Source organism: Protopterus annectens, chromosome 16.part0, assembly GCF_019279795.1.
Source record: "Protopterus annectens isolate FY-2018-M chromosome 16.part0, PAN1.0, whole genome shotgun sequence".
Lineage (NCBI taxonomy): Eukaryota > Metazoa > Chordata > Ceratodontiformes > Protopteridae > Protopterus > Protopterus annectens.
In genome coordinates this window covers 737295984-737319710 of record NC_056750.1, presented here as the reverse complement: position 1 = coordinate 737319710, position 23727 = coordinate 737295984, and positions in this window count along the sequence as shown.

Below are 23727 nucleotides of genomic sequence, written 5' to 3'. Positions count from 1 at the left end.
GCTCATATAAAGTAAAGTTTTGCAAGTACATTCTAATTATCCCTTGAATTCATTTAAAATAATGAATGCAGTGTCAGGGGAGAAATCAGGAGGTGACTTCAGTCATTGTGAAGGTTGAAATTTCATTTATCATGACATTGTATTATAAAAATGCCACAGGGACTAGAATGGCATTTTTATCACTATTATAGTTTCAGTTTTGCTTCCACATTTCCAGCACAACTAGAATATAACCACAGATCATACTATATTGAAATGTAGTTTGCTTGGCAGACGTATTTGTCCCTGAACTTTTGCCTGGGTGGTGCTGGATTGACAGAATAAAAGGGGGAGGGGGGGTTCAGGAAGACAAAGTGTTAGGCTCAGGAGGTAGATCTGTGGGAGAAAGATGGCAGATGAGGTATATAAAGTGAGTACATGGAACCATTATCTTCTTTAGCACAGATGATAGAAGCTCACGTCTCTCTATTGTTAGTGTCAGTAGATGCCAGAAGGAGTGTTGTATCCTCTTTAGCCCAGATGATAGAAGCTCACGTCTCTCCTATTGTTAGTGTCAGTAGAGGCCAGGAGGAGTGTTGTGGGTTAGGCCCAGGTCGTGGATTCTCAGGATATGTCTGGCAATGAATTTTGTTAAATAGGTAGGAATATATTTTGCTCTCCTTTAGGATAGGATACATAAAGGGCCTAATTTTATGTACAAAAAAAAGTGGGACAAGATTGACACTGATAGTAAAGAGCACTTGATTATTAAAACAAAATAAATAAAAAATAATGTGTGAAAGTTTTGATAGGGACTTGTTGGTCATGGGTAGTAGAAGAGAGTATGGGTTTGTCAGTGCAGATATGCATGCATTGTCTCAAGGATGCATGATGCAGGATGTGGGGTGCGGGGTGCAGGGTGCAGGATTACTATGTCACTTGCTCTTGGCAATCATTACTTAAGGAGAGAGGTGTTTGGGTTGGTTAGTATGAGCTAGTTGGGTGCAGTCTGGTGCGAAGGCTTGTAAGATGCTATAAAGAAAGCTAAGGTTGTTTACAGGAATGTCATGCTTTCCTCGTGGTCTCTACCATGAAGTTCCTTTGGTGGGGAAAAAAGACTTTGTTTCACCAAGTAAGCAGTCCTCTTTCATTAGCTGTATGGTATTTAGCACTGTGCAATACCTTGTTGTATCTTCATGAATTGCATGCAGTCATTAGTATGGATAACTTACCTATTAATAGTAATGATGCATTTTAAATAACATTTTAAGTTTTTCCAAATGGAGTTAAGCATAGTACGTAATATAAGTGCAAGATGTAAATTAAGTTTCACAAGTTCTGGAGCTTTGACTGTAAACGAATATCCTTGTGTACAAGATATATATTGATAACATGGCTAAGGACCATTTGTTAGGCAAATGCATGCACTACAGGTATTCACAGAATAAACGACAAACAGTTGCGTGATGAGTTTCTGAAATTTTCTGTCTTGTGGGTCTTTGCTTACCTAATGCTGAACTTTGAACGTCATGCATCTGTTAAACAGAGGTATATGTAACTCAGGAAAAAAAGGGCAAAAAAGATGGTATTTTAAACACTTTACTTATATAGAGCATGATATGTCTTTAGTATGAGTTGCATGTAGAATATATATTTTCATTAAATTTGTTCTCTATTGCTGTCAGCTGAGAGGCTCATATAAAGTCAAGTTTTTCCGAGTACATTCTCTTCAGCCCTTGAATTCATTTATAGATAATGAAGACAGTGTCGGGGGGAATCAGAAGGTGAATATAGTCACAGTGAAGGTTGAAATTTCAATTACCATGGCATCCTTTTACAAAAATACCACAGGGACTAGAATGGCATTTTTCTCATTATTAGACTTTCAGTTTTGCTTCCACATTACCAGCATTTTGGATGAATTGATTAATACTGTAAGACTAGGATAATAGCAGGCTTCATACTGTAGTGACGTTGCACCACTATGCAGATTAATTTTAAATCCATTTCATTCTTCTTACAAGAAATGAAATAATATTTTCATATTTTTATTTGAAATGCTTCTTTATGAGTACATAATACATGAAAAAATATTGATTTTCTTTTTTAAACTGACTTTATTAGTTGTGCAGATCTTTTATGTAATAACTTGTTTTAGTTTCTGTTTATATTGGATAGCCAATTCCGTGTAACATACTAAAACATCACAAACACACTACTTGTTCTGCCTTTTCTGACTCCTCTCATGTTAGTTGTACCTTTTTTAATAAATAATCAAAACGTTAAAAATAGCAACAGTATGAAGTTTTATATAACAAATTATATAGTCGGGCATATACTGAATAAGTATTACAGGCATAGCAGATCTTAGTATCTGATTTTATATAAAGCATTTTGGAGTTCTTGTTTAATTTGCAAATGAATATATTTAACTTTGATATTGATATACATCTTTTTAAACCTTTATACTTTAAAGTTTGTCATATTTAAGTCAAACCAACAAAGACATAGTTAGAGCTTTTTCTGATACTGTTTTCTTACATTTTGATAGCAACATAAGGCAGCATAGTATGGCAGCACATAGCGCTGTCGCTTCAGAGCAAGACGTTCTCCAGTTCGATTCTCAACTGGGGTACCTTCTCTGTGGAGTCTGCATGCCCTGCCTATGTCCACGTGGGTTTCTTTCCACATTCCATAGACATGCAGTAGGTGGATTGGACATTCTAAGCTGGCCATAGTTGTGAGTGTGCATGCAAGAGTGTGGTGTGGGAAAATTACCAAATCAGGGCTAGCCCCCCCAACTGTGTAAACAGTGGCTCTAGATGATTGTCACTGTTGAAGTGACACCCTGTCTCCATCTGCAAAAATGGAAAAAGGGGGTTTTGGATGGATGGAGAGAGTGAGAGAGAGAAATCATTCCTGAAACAGACAATTGATAATGCGTACTACAAGGCTGCTAAAGTAAATAACTGATAGTGCAAACTCTATTTATAATACTGTAAGAAAGTATAATGTTAATGCTCTATTGTGTAATACATTCTTTTTATTTGGGGATGGATGCAAAGCAAGAACTTGGTATGGCAAAAGAAATATGAGCTTAAGTTATACATTACTATAACTATAGAAAAATATGAATCAACATGGTAGGATATTACTTCATTATCATTAAATGTAACTTACAGTACCCTGCTGTGTATTTATCCTAGGCTATTTACTGTATATTTAACCATTTTTTAACAAAGCTAGACGGTTTCCTGTGGTTGATAAGAAATTTGACTAGCTATGTATGAGGTGGAACTAGACCATTACTTCCGTGGAATAGCCTGATCTTTTTAAATCTTTCGTTTTTTTTTTTTTTGGATATCTGTGGGACCGGAAATCTTTTATCTGTAAATACATCTTTTTGTTCAGGTTAGTAAAATGCATTATTTTACATTATATTCTGCAGCAATATTTTGTTTGTTTTTTGTGATTTTGCTCCCATGGCCTGTCAACCATCAGGCCATCTCAATGTTTATCAGGCCATTCTTTCCCTTAATCACGTGAAAACTCAACAAGATTGGTTATCATCCATGCAGCTATGAGGGGGCGGTTTACAGTTTTTCCATTTCTTCTTGTCCCAGGATGTGCACGTTTGCCATAATGCTGTGGACAAGCCACCCTCAGACCCTAAAGAAATGTTCAGAAAGACCAATTGGCATAATGTTGAAGGTGTTATCCTCCTATGCATAAGGTACAAGGTTTGATCCTGACCTCCGATTAGAGCTTCATTAATTGAAGAAATATCTATGAATCATACCATGCGGCCCCATCCGTCCACCTGCAGCATGAGTGGTGGTATCACTTATCTCCCTCAGGGGTATTGCATTCCACATTATAACTCCACATGCATATATATATATCCTACTATCCTGCTTGGCTTTTTATATATACAAGTGTGAGTGTTAATCACCATATATCAACTGTTGTAAGGATGTCCTTTTTCTTCATACAACTTGAAGATCTTGTATCCAGATCCAGTGATGACATATTTCTGGTATACTCCACACTCATTAGGCAGATCATGGAGTACAATGCCCCTTTCAATCTTTACCTGTGCAAACACCTATCACAACTGGAATGACCCCAGTGCTTTCTTACTGAAAAAAAAATCAGAGGCCTAAATCATTAAAACTATGTAGATCCCTTCAAAGAATTGACCTTTTAATGTCATGTGACCACTGCCTTGCATATAGATATTAAGCAGACCTTATTCTGTCAAGCATTACACATTCACAAGTTCACTAATATAATAAACACCTGCTCAAAGAAGCTTAGTCTGTTTGGAAAAAGAAATAGAAAATGTGGAGGGATCGATTTGTATCACAGAGACTACTACTTCTCTGCAATTCCTTTCCTCTCCCCTTAAAGCAAAGGGCATCTCTTACTCAATTTTTATTTAATTTAGACAAATGAAAAGATAATCACAACTCACCCCCTGGTTTACCACCCTGTTCCTCATGGGTAGGGCAGACATGTAAATGTCCCAGCATATCCTTGTTCATTCCTCTGCGTTATTCATCTGCATTACATAAGGGCTGAAAATTACCATGGCTTATTAAAGATCCTCACAGATCAATAGTGCATATCTCCATTTATCTATATATTTGTTTATGTACAAGTGTGTGTATGTGTGTGTGTGTCTATATATATATATATATCTATATATCTATATATCTATCTATATATATATATATATATATATATATATATTTTTTTTTTTTTTTTTTTTTTCACACACACACACACACACACACATACACATAAAAAACATCAATACAGCAGCATTCTGAAGGGGAAAAAAGCCATTACAGCTGATCGTGCTTTTTTTCAATAGGAGATCTTGGCATAGTGGGGATCAGGCCATTTGCACTTTGCTCACTGTAGTGCATATTTGGAGAGTTGGTATATATAATTAGCAGGGATGCAAAAATATAGAATTTCATTTTTGAATCTTTGTAAACTGAGATAGAGTGTATTGGTATCTTACTTGTACTACAGGTGTTTACAATTTTGCTATGATATATACAAACACACACACACAGAAAGAGAGAGAGAAAGTAAGTCAGAAGTTTACTTTACCAGCATTAATTTAAGCAAACATAAAGTAAAATAAAAATAAGTGCTTGGTGAAGCTTAATGTCATTTCAAATAGGGCCAGGTTCATAAACATATTGCAAAGTGTACATTTTCTGTATTCAGAAAGTACCCTTACATTGTACAGCACAATTCTACAATATGAAGACATGCAGCACTGTGACGGGACAGCCTTACAGACATGCAAAATGCAAATGAGGCATTCCTGGTGGTGGGTCATATGCTCTGTCCTCAAAACTGTCCCCCATAAGGCATCTTGACTGATAGTTCAGCACAGCCATCCCCACCACATTATGATAGCAAATGCAGCTGAAAGGCCATGTTCGACTGCGAACACGAACGTGGAGTGGTAGAACCACTAGATACTAGGGGTTACTATAAAAGTGGCATAATGTCTCTAGCATCAAAACAGAGATTGGAATAGGGGCAACAACTGGACACCAGGAAGAAAGTATAAATGTGCCATACTGTCTCTGCAGTTATTATGGGGATGAGGGATACACTTGACTCCAGGGAACAAGACACAGAACAGCATGATGGCAGTGGGTGAAATACCAGACACAGTCTTAAGTGCTATAGTGGCGCCAACTGAAGTACAGGGATTGCAAGTGTTGAGAACCAGTAGATCACCAGGAAATGCATTACCATGATTGCCCTGATGTTACTGCAGAGCTCTGAAGTGTGGAGAAACATTGAAAAATCAGGGCTGACTCGTTAAATTACTTTAATGGCACCTACATCAAAATGCAGATCAGAAGATGGGGATAAACTAGACCACAGGGGCCTAAGTCATATGTGCTGTAATGAGGCTAACATATTACAGGGATAGGAGAGTGTGTGTGTGTGTGTGTGTGTGTGTGTGTGTGTGTGTGTGTGTGTGTGTGTGTGTGTGTGTGTGTGTGTGTGTGTGTGTGTGTGTGTCTATGTGTGTGTATGTGTATGTGTGTGTGTGTGTGTGTGTGTGTGTGTGTGTATGTGTGAAATAATGAGTGTATGGTGGGATTCCACTGCTTACATGGGCAGCAGAGCCATGATGTCCATGTTGTGTTTATTCCTATGATTCTGGAAATATGCAACTTGGCTGATAATGAGGTTCAACCTTATTGTGGCTAGCATGTTCCTGAATTACAAATGGGCATGTCAGTCTGGAAGGGCCTTTCTAGTATGAGCTGTACACCTCCACTAGGGCTTTAATGAATTTCTGAGATAGTTTTGGAAATTTTGAATATTCTCCAAAAAGCTGGAAACAGCCACACATTTGTAAAATATGCATGTCTAAGCCTGTATAGAGCATGGAGGACACCTCAGTTTAGTTTACTAGTACCGTAAATCTTAAAAAACTATTTGGATACTAAATGGCCCTCTCCATATATTTTTAGGTAGATATTCTCTATGAAACCTGAGCTGTTGAGTAAAGGTAGAATTGATATTTGATTTCTGTGAATACAATGACCCAGTTTTTCTTTCCTTGGACTGTACAACAAGTCTAGTTGGACTCCCTGTGGGATATGATTACACAGAATAAGGATTGATTATGTATTCTAATTGTTTATTATTATGATAAAACTACATGTGTAGGGTGAGTATTTGGACGGAATTTTGCCATTTAGTAGTATAATGGCTGATGTTCTTATTGACAATGTTTGATGAGGCTTGGATCCTTCTGGATGGCACAGTCTAATGATAACTTAGTTATGTTTCATCTACTCTCTCCAACAGTTTCGGCCTTTAGTTTTCTCATTACTCTTGACACAGTTTTAAGTAATTGGTGTAAATCTTATATGTATATATGTATGAGAGCAATGTGTGTTTTACTAGGATTATTAGGAAATTCAGCATTTGAAAAGAGGCTATTTCATATTAGTTTAATTGTTTTTCTCATACATGACTATTATTTACTTTGGTATTATTATTTCCTTAGAGTTAGGTAACATGAATGCTAGTTGTAAGTCCACTAAAAATACACACACTTACATCTATAGAGACATGCAGGCATGCCTGTGTAATTATTTCTGACAGATCTGTGTGGTATAAATTTGTATACAGAATAGCTGTCATTGTAAAATCCCAGTTAAGAGACACCAGATCACTGCTGTTTGATTGATATGATTCTTTAAGTGAACCATGCGAGTCAGCAATAAACAGAATAATTTCATTTGCATCCTTTTCCAGAATTTATAGAATTATGTTTTGGCTCTACTTTTACTGGTGGTTAATAAGAAAATGTCTTCCTAGAATAGATTTTTCCAGATCTTTTCTTCCAGTTATATTAAAACTACAGAAGGGACATTGCTGTGTAGCCCTTATTAGGGTGGTCAGCTATGTTGATCACGCTGTGTCATAGTGAGTGTTAAAATCTGTAAGCCAGAAAGAGTAAATAAAAAGAACAATAAATAAATAAACAAGTAATTATACATGCTTGTGGAATAATTGCAGTATAGTTTTGGTTCATTTTTCTCATCTAAAACGTCTGGTAGTGCAACAGCAGAATGTTACCAGAAAAAAAAAAGATTTGAACATTTTAATTTAGGAAGTCAGCATCTTTTATATAAAAATTGAAGATCTTACCTTTGTGATCTTTTCACATATTCTTATATGCGTGCAACAAGTTTAATGTCAGTGAGAGATATTTAAGATTAAGTAACATTTCTTCTTATATAAATGGAAAAGGATGTAGTCTGGTATAAAAGCCAGGGAACTGACCGCACTGCTATGTTAACGTAGTTATGATGACATATTAGGGACCAAACCTCTTAACCTCTTACCTTTCAAATCAAGCAGGAGGCCATCAAAGCACAGGGTAAAAATCACAACACTCAGAATTTGCATATACATAAATCTATTCCCCTGAGGTTGAAGACATGAATGTGCATATTCTCCCACTTAACATGTACAACTTTTAACATTTATATCGTTGTAGTACTAACAGATGCACACCTACATAGCTGTACCAGACATATCTATCCCTACTGCTCTGCAAAAATACCTATCTGCTTGGCTTGCTATATGAGGCAATCATAACTATGGTGTAGTTAGCTTATTTAGTGTGACGTTTCTATATTTTTATTTTTCTAAGATGTTTGTCAAACATTCACTAAACACTCAATTGTGTGGCAGTAATTTAAATAAAAGTATAGAAGATGCCTCATCCTGGAAGTAAACTAGAGCTCCAAACATTCCTGTGCAAGTCACATACATGTTCTTGCTATCTGGACCATTTTTAATGCAATTCTTCCCTTCACCAACAGAAAAAATAAAGGATTTTGCTCATTTTAGTTCAATATTCCATATTTTACATGTAGGCAGAGTTAAAGTCCAAAATTGTTTTACAACCTGACGAAAATATCACTTGTGAATGAGATGCACAGAGATAAAGCCCTTAGTGCTCCCCAAGGAATGTATATTTGGCTATTGGCATTGGTTCTGGAGTGAATAGGTTGAGGGGATGGGAGAAAGTGGCCAGTGGAGGCTCCTGAGGTTCACTCCAGTAGCAGCTTTATGACTCTGTCAAGCTCTGCTCCACAACAGGAATACCACTCAGTAGGGAGGGTGCTCAGGCATGAAAGCATACATGCATCACCCAAAGGCAGCCATTACAGAGCTCAGAGGACTCCTATTGGGTGGTGATGGATAGTGGTCATTCCCTGGCAGCAGTATAATACTCCACCAGTGTTCTTGATCTCTTAACCAGCTCAGAATGTGGGTCGGTGATGGCTAAAGGAGGTCTGGTAAATCCAGTGAGCAAGGAAAGGAGCTGGTGGCAAAATATGCTCACCTGTGGAGAGGTAGATGAGAAAAAATGTCTACACACTCTTTCTTTTCTTACACAATTCAATGCATTGCATTTCTCCATAGCCCTATATTCCTCCTGATGATTATATCATTATAGAAGTTTTGCAATGTATAGTCACAAGTGTTCATGCACAAAGACATGCAGATCTGACCTTTGATTACAGCAAATGTACACCCCCCATGTTTTCTCTTAATTAAATGAATAAATAAATACATAAATAATGGCCTCGATGTGCATTTCATTTTAATGCTATGAGAACTATACATTGTAAATTATTGAACACCCCCATATACCATCTCACTGTGTTAGTTCAAGAATCACAGACTGACCCAGAATCAAGTATCCATTTTAAGTATTGCTGTGATGTACCTATTGCTTAATATAAAAGATTTTGAATGTACAAGCATTTTCACAAGGATATCAAGTGTGAAACTCGTGTCTGTCATTATTTAGTTACTGCAGTCCACAACAGCCAGTCAGTAAACTATAGATCTTATTAGGAACAGATGGACAAAAATGAGTCAAAACTTGTGATGGGTGTTGTGAGAGCTGCTTCTTCTGCTCAAGTACACACACACACACACACACACACACACACACACACACACACACACACACACACACACACACACACACACACAAATGTCTGCTTAATATTTGAATAATGAATAAATATATAATAATGACCTAGAAATGTATTTATGCTTGCTGTGCAAACCACTGCATCCCACCTCTGCCCTCTCAATTTCTTTGCTCACGAATCAAAGTCCCAGAGAGAAGAAGAGATTTTAGATATTGCTCTCATATACCCTGAAAGTTTTTTAAATTATAAACTTTGCATTAGTGAGCATTTTCTGAAGGATGTCAAGTCCAAAACTTGCATGAATACCGCTATTTAGTAACGGCAATTTATACTTAATTTATTTGTTAACAGGATAATCTCACTGAAGTGGGCCATATTGAGAGATGACCTAGGAACACTGTTTGGATTCATCACTTGGTCAAAGTCACATAGTTGGCAAATGGAGGTAGAAAGAATCAAGCCATGTAATCTTGTCTAATGAACGCAGTTTTATTAATAGCCCAAAACTTAATGCTTGCTTTAAGTGCCAGACAATTCTAATTCACTTGAACAGTTAACAGAACAAAAAGGTGTTACATCAACATGCATTTTCTGAACAACAAAAAGTATGAAACTTTAAAATGGCCTGCAGTATTGCCTGACTGAAAGCAATCCTCAGTGGTTTACCAGGAAAAAAATACAAAATTGGGAACAGATGAGTCAGTTATGCCCTCTGCCAGGCATGCACATGCACAAAGAGAATAATTTATTCCATTTACACCATATGCACCACACAGTTACTTACCGGATCCACATTAAACATGAAGACATCCTCAGTGCCTGATAGTGCCTTTTATTAAAAAAAATACTTTGCTCATTCTAGGTCATATACTGGCTTGGTACTGGTCTGTTATGGCTGTAATAAGTTTTAGGAAGTCTCTCTTTCATTGATTCTACAATCAAGACAGCAAAAGAGAAGAAGTAAGGACTGTTTCACATCAAGTCAGAGCAGTGAAATGGACACAGATTTACAAGAAGAAATTGGTACACCCTTCAAAATGAGGAGTGCTTGGATGGTATGAATGGCACACTTAAAAAAGTAAACATAGAATGAGAAAAGAAAGTAGCTGGGGCCATGCTATAAGTTCTGATATTACCAAGGAGATAGTCTTTTGCAGCCAAGGACAATTGCAGTCTGTGGAAAACATAGATTGGCCATAGGATCACAATGAAGGATGTATCTCAAGTCTGGAGTAGAGACAAGGGTGGTCTGTGGGAAGGGCAATGTAAGAAAAGGTATTAAGGCAGATATCTGGAATAATGGTAAATTAAATAAACTAAAATGGAGATGGCAGTGAGGCTTATTTATAAAGTTCATAGTTCATAGATTAGTACTAGGCTAACTGTCCTTGCGAGCCATTTTAAGCCTAGCCAATTATCCCTTGTGAGACTCAAACCCTGCACCTTGTGTTTGTAAGGCAAACACCTTAACCATTAGGCCACCCTCCCAACCCTGCACTGCATATGTAGACAATGGTGGCACAAGTGATCTTTTTTGGGGTAACATCTGTAGAAGAAGGCAAGAGAAGAGGCATAGCCCTGTGTTGGTCCAGCAAACTAGTGCCCTACCCCCTCAGCTCTTCAATTGAAGAGCTAAAAAAATAAAATTTCCGCTCCTCCTCCTCCTGGCTCTGACTAAGTGGCCAGATACACTTCCACTTTTATTGCCCCAGCCCTTCTGTGGAAGAGCAAAAAGCAAAATAAAAAAAAATACAAAATGCTCCACTTGTTGTAATGGCATACCAACCTGGTGGCCAGATGCATGCCCCCTCCCTCGTGTACCAGGTCTTCAATGGAAGATCAAAAAAAGAAAAAAGTCCATGATTAGGTACCTGGGGATTCTGAAATTCAGGAGACAATCAGGTACTGTCTCTACACCCTGCCCTCAGTTCTTCTTCCTTACATTTTAGTACAAAACTTTGACAAACTGCTTGCTAGAAATGTAGCAAGCAGTCGCTACAATTTATACACCACACAAATCTACAGCACTCAGATTTCAGTTTAGAATTTTTTTTTCTTTACTTTTGAACTGCAGCAAAGTTTGTGCTACAATGTATCAAACTGTAGCTATAATTTAGACCACACACTAAGTGCTACAGTGCTTAGATTTGATCCTAAATGCAATATCAGGTGTTAAAAAGCCAGTATGCACTAAATGGTAATTAGGATGATGGATCGGCTGGCCGATCGTGACCCCTAACACTTTATTCCTAGGGCAGCTGCCCCTTTACCCCACCATAGATACACTAATGGGAAAATGGTATTAAGAACCACATAGGATATGCTGCTTACAGATATGTAGTTGGTGCAAGTAAGGTTTGTCTTTTTGGGAGAACAGACTGAGCAAGAACATGTATTATAGTGCTGGTGTAGTAATATAGGCAAGGATATGTTTTTTGAGGTGTTTTAGATGCATTTAAAGAGTTTATGGTTGAGGACTGCAGCCTAATCATGGGTGGGGGTATTTTATTGATTACATGCCTTTGTGAAGATTAGGTTGTATAGAGTAGCTGAATTATATAATTCAGGTGCACAGATGGTTAATGAGACGTATGGCGAAGTTAGGTTTTGATGGGATAACAAGTGGTGGGAGACACTTTACTCTCTATACCAAGTGCACATGCAGCTTTGTAATGGGATGGTTTTCCACTTTCTGTTAACTTTGTAGCATGGTCTGAGGGGGAGGGAGCTCAATGAGAGCATTGTCCTCAATGTCATTCAAAAGTCATTCAATACCGTGAACTTGGGATTTATTATAGGCTGTCTTGGTTAGGAGGTGGAACTGAGATCATTTCTGCAAGGCTTAAAGACTACATTTAAAGACCCAAGGGTCTGTATAATGCTATATGGAGCATTGTTGGTGCAGGTCTATATGGGAAAAGGGACAAGACAGTATGACAGTTATGACATTCATGCCAACTATTCCTGAGGTTTATTTGTGTTTGCAAAGGAAAACTTGTCCTAAAAAAGTTTGAGCAGTAGGCGGAAGTAAAGAGAAGTTGCTTGAACAGGCTTGCAAAAAAGTACCTGAGTTTTGTCACAGGAAGTCCGAGAAGTGTTATCAGAAATGCTAGAAAGCATAAGAACAGTTCATGATGAATCAGGATAACAATTTTACCCCCAGATATGTTTGGTAGTTAAGACTGGGTTGCAAGAATTTGAGAAAATGGCATTATTTTGATCAAAAAGGAGATTATTTAGTGGTCAAGGATTACCGATCATTGAAGGGAATAATGGAGGTAAATGGTTTTAACTGCAATATAAAAAATGTAGTACATTGTACAATCCCACTCAACCAATTAAAACATTGGGTAGGAAAGAATCATATCATGTCACGGATACTCTGACTCCTTACATGCATGGGTATAAACCCTCAGGAAAAGTCAATCTCAGAAATTCAGTTGTGTTAAATTAAATTGGGCAGGGAAAAGGGACTGCAATAGTAAAAGGTTTAGGATGGGCTGATGATTTGGGAGGTAGGGGAGGCTTGTGATTGCAGACGGTGGACTGCAATGATGACAGTTGAGAAATGAATGGCATTAAAACAAATTCAAATATCAAGTAAGAACATTTTAAGAAAGATTGGGGATTTTGAGTCACTGGCTAAGGGAAGCATACACAGAGTTTTTTCAGTAAGGAGCAGTGGAGGGAATGCTTTTTTGTAAAAGATATGAATGTTACAAAATAGGGGAAGATGTTCTTAGCTTTTAAGGTTTTGAATGAACACTATTGCCTGCAGGAGAGAGCCGAATGATAGGTAATCCAATAAAGACTGAGTAAATATGTGTAAAACAACACAGCTGTCTTGAAGAATTGAAGGGAAGGTGTGAAGAATAATCTACAAAAGTGTGTATGATGATGTGGAATACGTTTTAAGGAAGTCAGGAAACAGCTGAGTCGAACAACACCTGGACTGGAATTAGAAAGAAATACAAAAACAATGTTGGCAAATAGGACAATGAAGCCATTCACTCAAATTTTTGATCTGTAGATGAGTCTTTTACATCAATGGCATAAAGCACCACTCAAGGTCATGAAGAAGGTATGATGAAAAGGGACAGTGAAGTGGGAAGTTGGATGTTGACGAACAGCACATGTGATGGCACTGTTTAAGTGAAGGAATTAGGGTGGCTAAATGGAGATCAGTGGGTTAAGGAATTTGGTAAAAAAGGACAAAGAAGACTGGATATTGTTTAACTGCTTCTGTTTCTGGTCGAAACAACAACAAAATGCAGGGACTGAAGAAAATGAGAAGCCACAGCTTACAGCAAGATGATGGAAATGTAGACTCTGGTAAAAATAGAACAAAATGCATTTTAAATGGTGAGGAAAATTAGTTTAGTCCAAAAGCAATCAATCAAACAAACAACCAAAGAGGTCAGAGAAAGTTGGGTCTATATTAAGACACTGAAACAGCTAAACACAAAATGCTGTTTCAGCGGTACATAAAATAATGAACTAGAAGTTAAGCAAATGGCATATCACAGATTTTTTTCCTAGGGAAAAAAAATGGTAGGCCAACCAGACACGACACACCAGCTCAAACATTACACCCCCCTAACTAAATATACCAACTCCAAGATCTCACTACAGTGAGGAAAATTCACAGTGACAGCCAAGCAATTTTTTTCCTAGGAAAAAAATTGGTGATCTGGCAGCTTTCTTAACTTGTAGTTCACTCTTTATGTGTTGCTGAAACTGCATTCCTTGTTCAGCCATTTCAGTGTCGTAATATAGATCCAGAAAGCTGAGGGTTGGATGAATACATCCAATCAAAAGAGAAAGCAATACGATTTGGCTCTAGAGGTAGGACTTTTAATGATCGAAGAAAGTTAAGAATATAAGGTATAGTCTTTCTTCTCCCATTAAATATATGAAATCTTTCACCTTTTTATTTGCGGGCAGAACAGGCTGACTGGGAAATCACATTGGAAAAATGGACAGCTGTAAAATAGGCCTCACTATAAAGATGGTAAGAAGAGGGCATGGAAAATATGCACTATTATCTTTCCCCTTCCTTTTTGATAACTTGCCATCAGTACTTATAACACTTGCTTTCTTGTTTTGGTTTGAAACTATTTATTTATTTAATTAATCTGTTTATTTTTATCTCAGGAGCTAGATAACAAGCTAATTCTTTCCTTTCATTATTGTTAGATCCCAGTTATTGATACTGTTCAGCATAATATACAGTTGAGATTATCGTCATCAAGCCCCCTTTTTTCCCATTTTCTACACGGGGTTGGGGAACCGTGTTAACTGTCACCAATTCTCTCAATTCAGTGCCACACTCCTGCCTTCTTCAACACTCATGCCTGACTGTCACAGATCTTCTTTCACACAATCCATCCACCTCTTTGCTGGAGTTCCTTGTTTCCTCTTACCGTCTTCCTGTCTGAACCAAATCTTCCTCACCAGATTGTCTTCTGGTTTTCTGCACGTGTCCAAACCACCATAATCTGTTCTCTTTGATCTTTTCTGCAATCAGAGCTACTTTGCCTTCTGCTCTTATTTTCTCATTTTTCTTCATCTGTCCCACAGAGTGCATCCTACCACCCATCTCAGGCACTTCATTTTCATCACCTCTAGCTTCTTCAGCTGCTCTGCCTCTACTGCTCAGGTTTCTGTACCATAAAGTAGTACTGGTCACACCACTGTCTTGTACACCTTACTTTTAATCTTCTTTGGCATTCTTCTGTCATATACTATACCTCACACTCTATGCCAGTTGGCTGCAGCCCCTCTAAGTCTAGCTTTGACCTCGTCATTCAGACTTCCCTTCTCCTCAACCACCCCTCCTTACCACTGTCTTATCTGTGCTTAGTTTCATCCCATGTGCCTTCATGTTTGCATTCCATTGCTCTATACTTTGCTGGAGTTCTTGCTCAGAGTCTGCCTGTAATGCCACATCATCTGCATACAGCAACTGTCCCCGGCAAGCTGTTTTCTAATGTAGTCCATCACCAGTATGAATAGCAGTGGTTCAGAGCTGAACCCTGGTATACACCCACTCCCACTGGGAACCCCCCTGTGAGGCAGAACACTGTTTGTACTTGAGTCACTGGGTCCTTGTGCATAGCCTGCACTAATTCTACCAGTGTTTATGAGACTTCAAACCACCACAGTACTGCCAATATCAGTTTTCTTGGGACCTTGTCATATGCTTTCCCCAAGTCTAGGAATGACCAATTGGACTCTTTCCTCATCTCTAGTTTCTTCTCAACTATCTGTCTCACTGCATACATCAGGTCAGTTGTGCTGCATCCTGATCTGAATCCAAACTGCTCATCTCCCATCTTACATTCTACTACTCTGCATATCGGTTTATCAATCACCCTATCTAGAACTTTCATGCAATGTGATAGGAGTTTGATTCCTCTGTACTGCCCACAGTTGTGGCTGTCCTCTTTGCTCTTATACACTGGCATGATTATGCTTATTCTCCAGTCATCTGGGATACGCCTTTCTCTCCACATAGCTATGAGTAGCCTCAGGAGCCATTTCTCCCCTATCTCACCCAGCACCTTTATTATATCTGCTGTAACCTCATCTGAGCCTGCTGCTTTCCCTGACTTCATTTTCCTTAGTGCTTTTCTTACTTCTTGTAGGGTAGGCTCTTCTTCTCTCATCATTGGCTGTTTTTGGGGTAGTACAGCTTCTATGGGGTTTTCTTCATTCAGAAGCTGTTGGAAATAACCCTTCCATCTGCCTTTGTTGTCCTGTGGACTGGTGAGGAGGTTATTGCTGGTATCCTTTCTGTATCTGCCGTGCAACCTGATATAGTTTCTTTGTGCCACCTAAAGAGTCACTTTCCAGAAGCTGGTAGATCATCTCTGATGCCCTATTCCTTGCTATTGCAACTCCTTTCTTAGCTTCTTTGTTAGCCAACCAGGATTCCTTCCTAGCCTGGTCAGCATTTTCTATCTGCCACTTTTTCCTGCACTTCTTTTTTTCTGTTGCTGACTTCCTGGACTTCTGCATTCCACCACCAGCTTTCTTTACGTACCCTATTTCTATACCTGACTTGGCCACATATCTGTTCTGTAGTCATCACACATGCTGTTATGAGATGTTGCCATTGTTCTTCATCTCCACCTATTTCCTCCCCTTCTTGGGGTGCTAGAGCCTTGCATAATTCCTTGAACTGTTGTGTTCTCTCTCCAGGTCTTCAGCATGGTCTCTGTTGATCTTAGAGCCTTCTGTGATCACTGCTTGCAGCAGATTGTGGCAATCAGTGGCTTATGCTGTGGACTGACTGTTTCACTGGGGATGATTTTGCAATCAATGATTCTTCCCCAGTGCCTTTTTCTTATCAGGAGAAAGTGTTGGCCACTCTTGTATGTTATCTTCTGACTGTCTGTCTTTCTGAACCATGTGTTGGCTACTATCAAGCCATTTGCTAGACAGAAGTCTAGAATGGCCTCTCCTTCTTTATTCCTGTTGTGTCACCTATGTAGGCCCAGGCAGTCCTCGTATTCTTTTCTGTCTGTCCCAATATGTGCATTCAAGTCACCCATTATCAACACAAATTCAAGTTGTCCTGATTTATCTAGTAGGTCCTGTAACTGCTGTCTGAATGCACTATTTTCCTCACTATCACAATCCTGCTGTGGGGCACAGGCTGAGATTATGAATACTGCCCTGCCATTATACTTGCCATGAGTCTGTCACTAATTCTGATGATATCGCTCACTGCCTTCTGAAGCCTGTCTCCCTCACCACAATTCCCACACCATTTCTAGCCTGTCCCCCTCCTAAGTAGTAGACTCTGGATCCCAACCCAAGTGGCTTTGCTGCACTGGCCTTCCATCTTGTCTCTTGGATAAATAGGATGTCCAGTTTCCTCCATATCATCATGTCATCCACTTCCAAGCTGTACCCTATCAGTGAATCCACATTAAATGTAGCAATTCTTAGTTCATGTTTGGCATGTTGATTGGTTTTACATCCAGCTTTCTATCAACAGAGCTATCCCAGGTAACCACGCTGGGCAACTAAACACCAGCTAGCCAGTTGCTTATTGAACGAGGACTGCTGGGCTTTATGGCGAGCACACACTGGTTAATAGGGGCACATTCACTTCTCCCATCATTAGCATGGGTCCCTGGCCTAGATTGGAGTAGGCTGAGTCCTCAACCTATTTATCAACGGTAACTACCCATGCCCATTTGGCAACATTAGTCAACATGATCAAATCACCTACAGCCATATTTTACACCGTTGAGTGGCTAGATCTTCCACGGTGCTCAGCCTGTGGTCCTTCTTCTCCTATGTTGAGGATACTGCTCACCACAGTATATGCCCCAAAGTGGTTAGTCTGTACAACTCTTCCCACTATAAGGCAATATATAGAATCTGTGCTGCTGCATACAGCTCCATTCATGGGGTGAGTTTGAAATGGAAACACTCAGCATGTTTTTCGAAGGTGGGAGGAACCCCACAGAGACACAGGGAGAACATGCAAACTCCAAAAAGGCATTGGTCGGAGGTCAGGATCAAACCTTGTATCTTGTGCATGGCAGGCAAAGACCTTAACCATTATGCCAAATGAGATTATCTTACATATTTATTAACTGATTGAGTGAGAGATTGTTTTAATTTCCTACGTTGGGATATAAAATGCTTGAAACTGATTTTTTTCCTTGCACTTTTTTAGCATAAAATCAATAAAAATAAGGTAGAGAACAAAATGGGGAAGTAGTTGACATTTGGAATATATAGTATACTAGGCACAGTAAAGGAGAAAGAAAAAGCAGTTTTTGCAGATGAGATTCCAAAGATGTTACAAATAGAATTTGAAACATGATATGCCTTTAAATGGAATGAACATTTCATGCGTAAGAGTGGAAAAAAGCATTAAATTAAATCAGAACAAAAACTGTCAGACTTTTTATGGAAAACTTTACTCACTGCAGTCATGTTAATTATCTTAAAGAAAATTATATAATATAATATGGATCTATGTAATTTAATATAAGCTAAATTGATTGAATCACAAAACACTGACAAGAAATTTATTTTGTGTAATCCAATTCAGCTTAGTGTGTTAATAAAGTACAGTTAATGAAGTTTCTATCTCCTATTGTACTTGTTTATACTTATGTCCATGTTCACAGTTCTGTAATTGTAGAACTATATTTTCTATAGTTGCCATGGTGCTTATTTTTGTATTAAAGAATAACTGAAAAAATGTATTTGACTAAAACTCAATGCAATGAATTACAGTTGATATATAAAATGTTCTACATAAATTATAGTCAATAAAAGAAAAACTTTTGCACATTAAAGGGTGGGGTTTTGCCCCTCGTGCCTGACATTACCTATATATGCTAACACCGTGGTCGTACAGCCATGGATAAAAGAAGAAGAAGAAAAAAAATCACACGCAGGGAATCAGTGCTGATGCACAAACACAAATGTCTGCAGGTCTGATGGTGTCACATGATGATGGCCATTGCCAATCCACACAAAGTCTTCAGGACTTACTCCCCTAATAACTTCTATATATGAAGTGACACCTTCAGATATTACTGATACAGTTCTACACTATCCTGTCAACTGTGATTCAATCAAATGAGCAGTCGAATGAGCATTCAATCAAATCTGTCTGTCTACTTTATAACAATGAAAGACCCAAATGCTAACATGTATAATGTATACTAAAAATAACAGAAAAAAAATGACATCATATTGTTCATTCAAGAAAAAACATTTGACATACTTTTGAAGAGGAGCAAGTCCCTCTGCATCTTTCTTTTGGAGAGGTTGCACACCTACACCCACCACTACTTAGATATTTTAAGTCCAGGATCACACAACATTGAGTAAATGGGATCTTATTTAATTTTTATTTATCTGACATTTGAAAGTTTGACTATGATAGTATCCTGTTTTTAATGGAGGCCAGGGAAGAAAAGCTCCACAAGGACATTATATGGTTACAGTTAAATATAGTTATTACAAAGTCTAATTCAGAAGAATGACATATTAACTAAGTAAAAATTTAGCTTCGCTTCATCTCCTACAGTGTGAACCGATACACACACAGAGCAAATATTTGGACAGCTATAACAAATTCAAAAAGAACATTGTCAATCAATAAAGTATTCATAGACCAACATATGACTCATATGCAAAGCCATGGAAAGACTTATCCTGAAATTAATCAGTCAGGACACAGGGACACTCCAAACACTGGACCCATTTCAGGTTGGATTCATCAAGGGCAGGTCATACTTGCTCAATTTGGTGGATTTTTTGAAAGGCTTACCAAAGCTTTGCATGAAGGTAAAATGGTACACACTGCATACTTTGACCTGGCCAAAGTGTTTCACACATTTCCTGTATCAGGCATAGTAGTAAAGCTAAATAAACTGGAAATAAATTGATATTGTCAACCATTGGATTGCCAACTGACTCACAGATAGGATGCAGATAATCAAAATAGTGGAAGTAACCTCCACAGAGTGACTAGTCACCAGTGGAGTTCCCCTGGGTTTTCTGAAATGAAATCCAGTACCAAAGGCTCTGGCTTAATATGTTTGCAGATGACTGCAAGCTAGGAGTAGTCATTGAAGCCCCAAATGACTAAGCCATCCAGCGTGAAAATTTGCCTCAATTAAATAACTAGTTTCCAAATTGTGGTCTAAAACTAAATGCCAAAATGGACAGTATTGTGTATTTTGAGAAGTCATGTATCCCAGGGAACATCTACATTGACAATATGCCCCTAACAGTTGACCCAACTGTTTGGGATTTGAGAAACTGTGCAGACAGTTGCTGAACTTTGACCAAAATGTGTCTATTGTAAGAAAGTCCTTCCATATTGCACAGCTTATAAACAATGGGATTCTGTTTATCTGTCCAGATAAATGTAACAACTGGAATCCTCACAGAAATACCTTACTAAAAGGACACAATGCCTAAACAACATGTCCTACATGAACTGAGTTAAAGCTCTGTCTGTATGCTCAGTTTCCTACATACTGCTAAGAGGTGACCTTTTTCTGGCATTCAAGGCATTCTCTGACCTATTACTGATGAATTTACGGCATATCAGTAAGTGACATGGCATCAGAAATACTTGGTCTAGGGGTCTAAACCTCTTCTGCAACAGCAAAAGAATAGTTGGGAGGGGCTGGTATATTTTACAGATGATAGTGCTACTAAGAAACAGACTCCTCATCCACATAAAACAAAGTTCATACCTTTCTATTTTCAAGTGTATCTTAGATCTATGGATTTGAAACAGAAAATTTACTCCAGGACTGCCCTTTGTGCTATTAATGGGCAGAGGCAACTTCTAAATTATTTTCCCCATGCCTGCGTCCCTTCAAATTATCTATGGTATGATCCCAGTTATTATTTTATTTATTTATTTATTTATTTACATTTGTTTACCGGGAAATACCAAATGAACACAGATCCTTTTCCAGTGGATGCCCAGGGAGAAAAGCTCCACAGAACAATAAATGAGCAGCAGAGTACATGAAGAACACCTGAATATACATAAAATAGCAAATAATACATACTGCAGCAAACATTAGCTATACATACAATATGAAACATAGTAATGAGTAGATATACCAATATCTGGCTAAAGACTAGGAATAAAGGTAGGATGTATATACAGACAGTACTAAGCTCAAGCAGATACTGTTCTAAACTCATATACCTAAATGTTATATAGAAATATTGCAGTAATTCAAGCAGATATAAAGCAGAAGCTCCACACAAAGGTGGAACAAGCTAGAAGGGCTAATGGGATGGAAGAGGAAGTAGAGGAGTAAGAGAGGAGACTGAGTGAGTAGTGTGTGTGGTAGTGAGAGGAAGCTAGGTGTACGTCAGCTGGATATGTATTTGGAGTTGAGATGGAGTGAGGTAGTTAAGCATGATAGAAACAGGTCTGAGAGATCGCGTAAGGAGGGAAGGGGAGGGGAAAGGGTGATTCTCATTAGTGGTAATATGTAAAGCTCAAAGTTATTCTCATTAGTGGTAATATATAATTATCAACCATTGGATGGATAAGGCCAGTCTATAACAAAATTAGATTTTTTTTGTGCAGAAAAAGGGAAACTGGCAAGGCTTAAAATGGCCTGCAAAGGCAGCTATCCTAATACTCACCTATTGACCTGTGAAACTATCCACATGTTGCAGTTCATAAAGATGACATCAAACACACTGAGTATTGTTTGTGGATATTCAACAAACCTATATGAAGTTACCTCTCAAACTGCCAACCAAAGTGTCTTGAAAAAAAGATGTCACCCTTAATGATTCTGAATTATTATAAGGGATGCCATACACATTACACTTGCACCACTGTGACCAAAGTTTATTCATTACAAAATAACATCTAACAATGTTAATGGAGATACTTTATAACAATCTAAAAGATATCACGTATCCAAATTTGATGGCACATGGCTGGGTAGTATCCATTAACATTCCCTCCACCCCCGCATCCTCATTCTATACTGACACCCACAGGCATCTGAACACCAATTTTTTTTCTGAACACCAAGTATTGAGCAGCATGGTACATTGCTTATTTACCATAACCAATAGCACAGGAAATCAGGAAGGAATAAAGGGAAGGAGGCCACCCTTAGCCAATCCCAAATAAAGGAGGGATTGAGGAGTAATAGTACTTTATCCAGTTGGACAGTCTTCTCAACTTGGCACATATATAACACTTTCCCAGTGCTCTGCCCCCTGCCACAGCCCTGGCATGGACAGGAAATAATTCTGCAGGCAGAATCCATTTGTTTAAAGCCTATGCCCTGAGAAGCACATTACATATGCTGCCATTGCAACCAAAGTTTACTTGTTACAATATAACAGCTAACAATGTAAACTGAGATAACATGTAACAGTGCAAAACATATCTAATATCCAAACTGGATGGCACAAGGCTGGCTAGCATCAATTACCATTGTTCACTGGAGTACTTATTCATATGGACACCAGAAGGTATCTGATCACCAAGTACTGAACAGCTTGGTGCACCACTTTGTCAACAACAACCGTCTAAGTAAATCTGTGAGATGGAAGGGGAAGAATACCCCACTCCCATTCAGCAGACTGACTGCTGCCTATTCCACCATTTTCTGGGGACTATATTATTTCAGTGAATGCTTAACATAGCGAATGCTGTTTAATCGACCCATTAAAGTCGAAATCCCTAAATCTCGAACACAAGGGAAAAAAATCTGCTGATTCGTAAAAAAAAAAAAAATCAAAACACAAAATAAAGTGGGGGGGCTTCGCTACAACCCCCAATGTGTGTGGGGGGTGCCCCCCACACACCCCTACTTAAACATACCAATTCTTGGATCGCACTATAGTGGAGGAAATGGCAAAGTCCTGAACACAGCCCAGTGATTTTTTTTCCATGGGAAAAAAAAAATCGCTGTTCCCTGTTTTCGGGATTTAGGGATTTCGACTTTATTGGGTCGATTAAACAGCGTTCATTATTTTAAGCATTTTCTGAAATAATATAGACCCATTTTCTGGATGTAACTCACCACATAAAGCCATGTGTGAGAAAGTATAAACTTGCATTCAGACTCTAAAATGTCTGTAATTTAAATTACACATTTAAATTTAATTAGCAGCCTTTCAATGATCTCTGAAGCAGTAAATAAGTAAGTAATGAAATAAAGTAGTGTAAATACTTGCTTCAAATACACCGTACTAGCTTTCCTTTTTTTCTTTCTTTTTTGATTCATGCAACAAATTCACCACTAAAGAATTGAACAAACGATAAACTTACACTGACCAAGTCTAAAGCATACATTTAGAAATGAACTCCATCAAGCACAAACATAGAAGCCATTAATCTGTGATTAGTAAATTTCCTGGAGTCTCAATGGATGTCAGCCTGCTGGGGTGACTGCTTTTGCTTGTGCCACTGCAGTTTGGTGCTGCAATCTACAAAATAACCCATTGGCATATGCAATGCCAAAGTAAAAGGCTTCCTCAGAAACCTTTTCTAGCAGAGGTCAATCCTCCTCCTGCATTGTCAGTGGCTGAAAAGCAATTTTCATATCAAGTTTAGCTAACCACTGATCCTTAAATGTCTTAATAACTTTAATGGCATCATCCAGAGATGCATAGTGTACCCTGAAATCTGCTCCCACAATTCTATTATTGACCACTGGCCCCAGAGGAAGTACAAATGATGTATTATACTGAA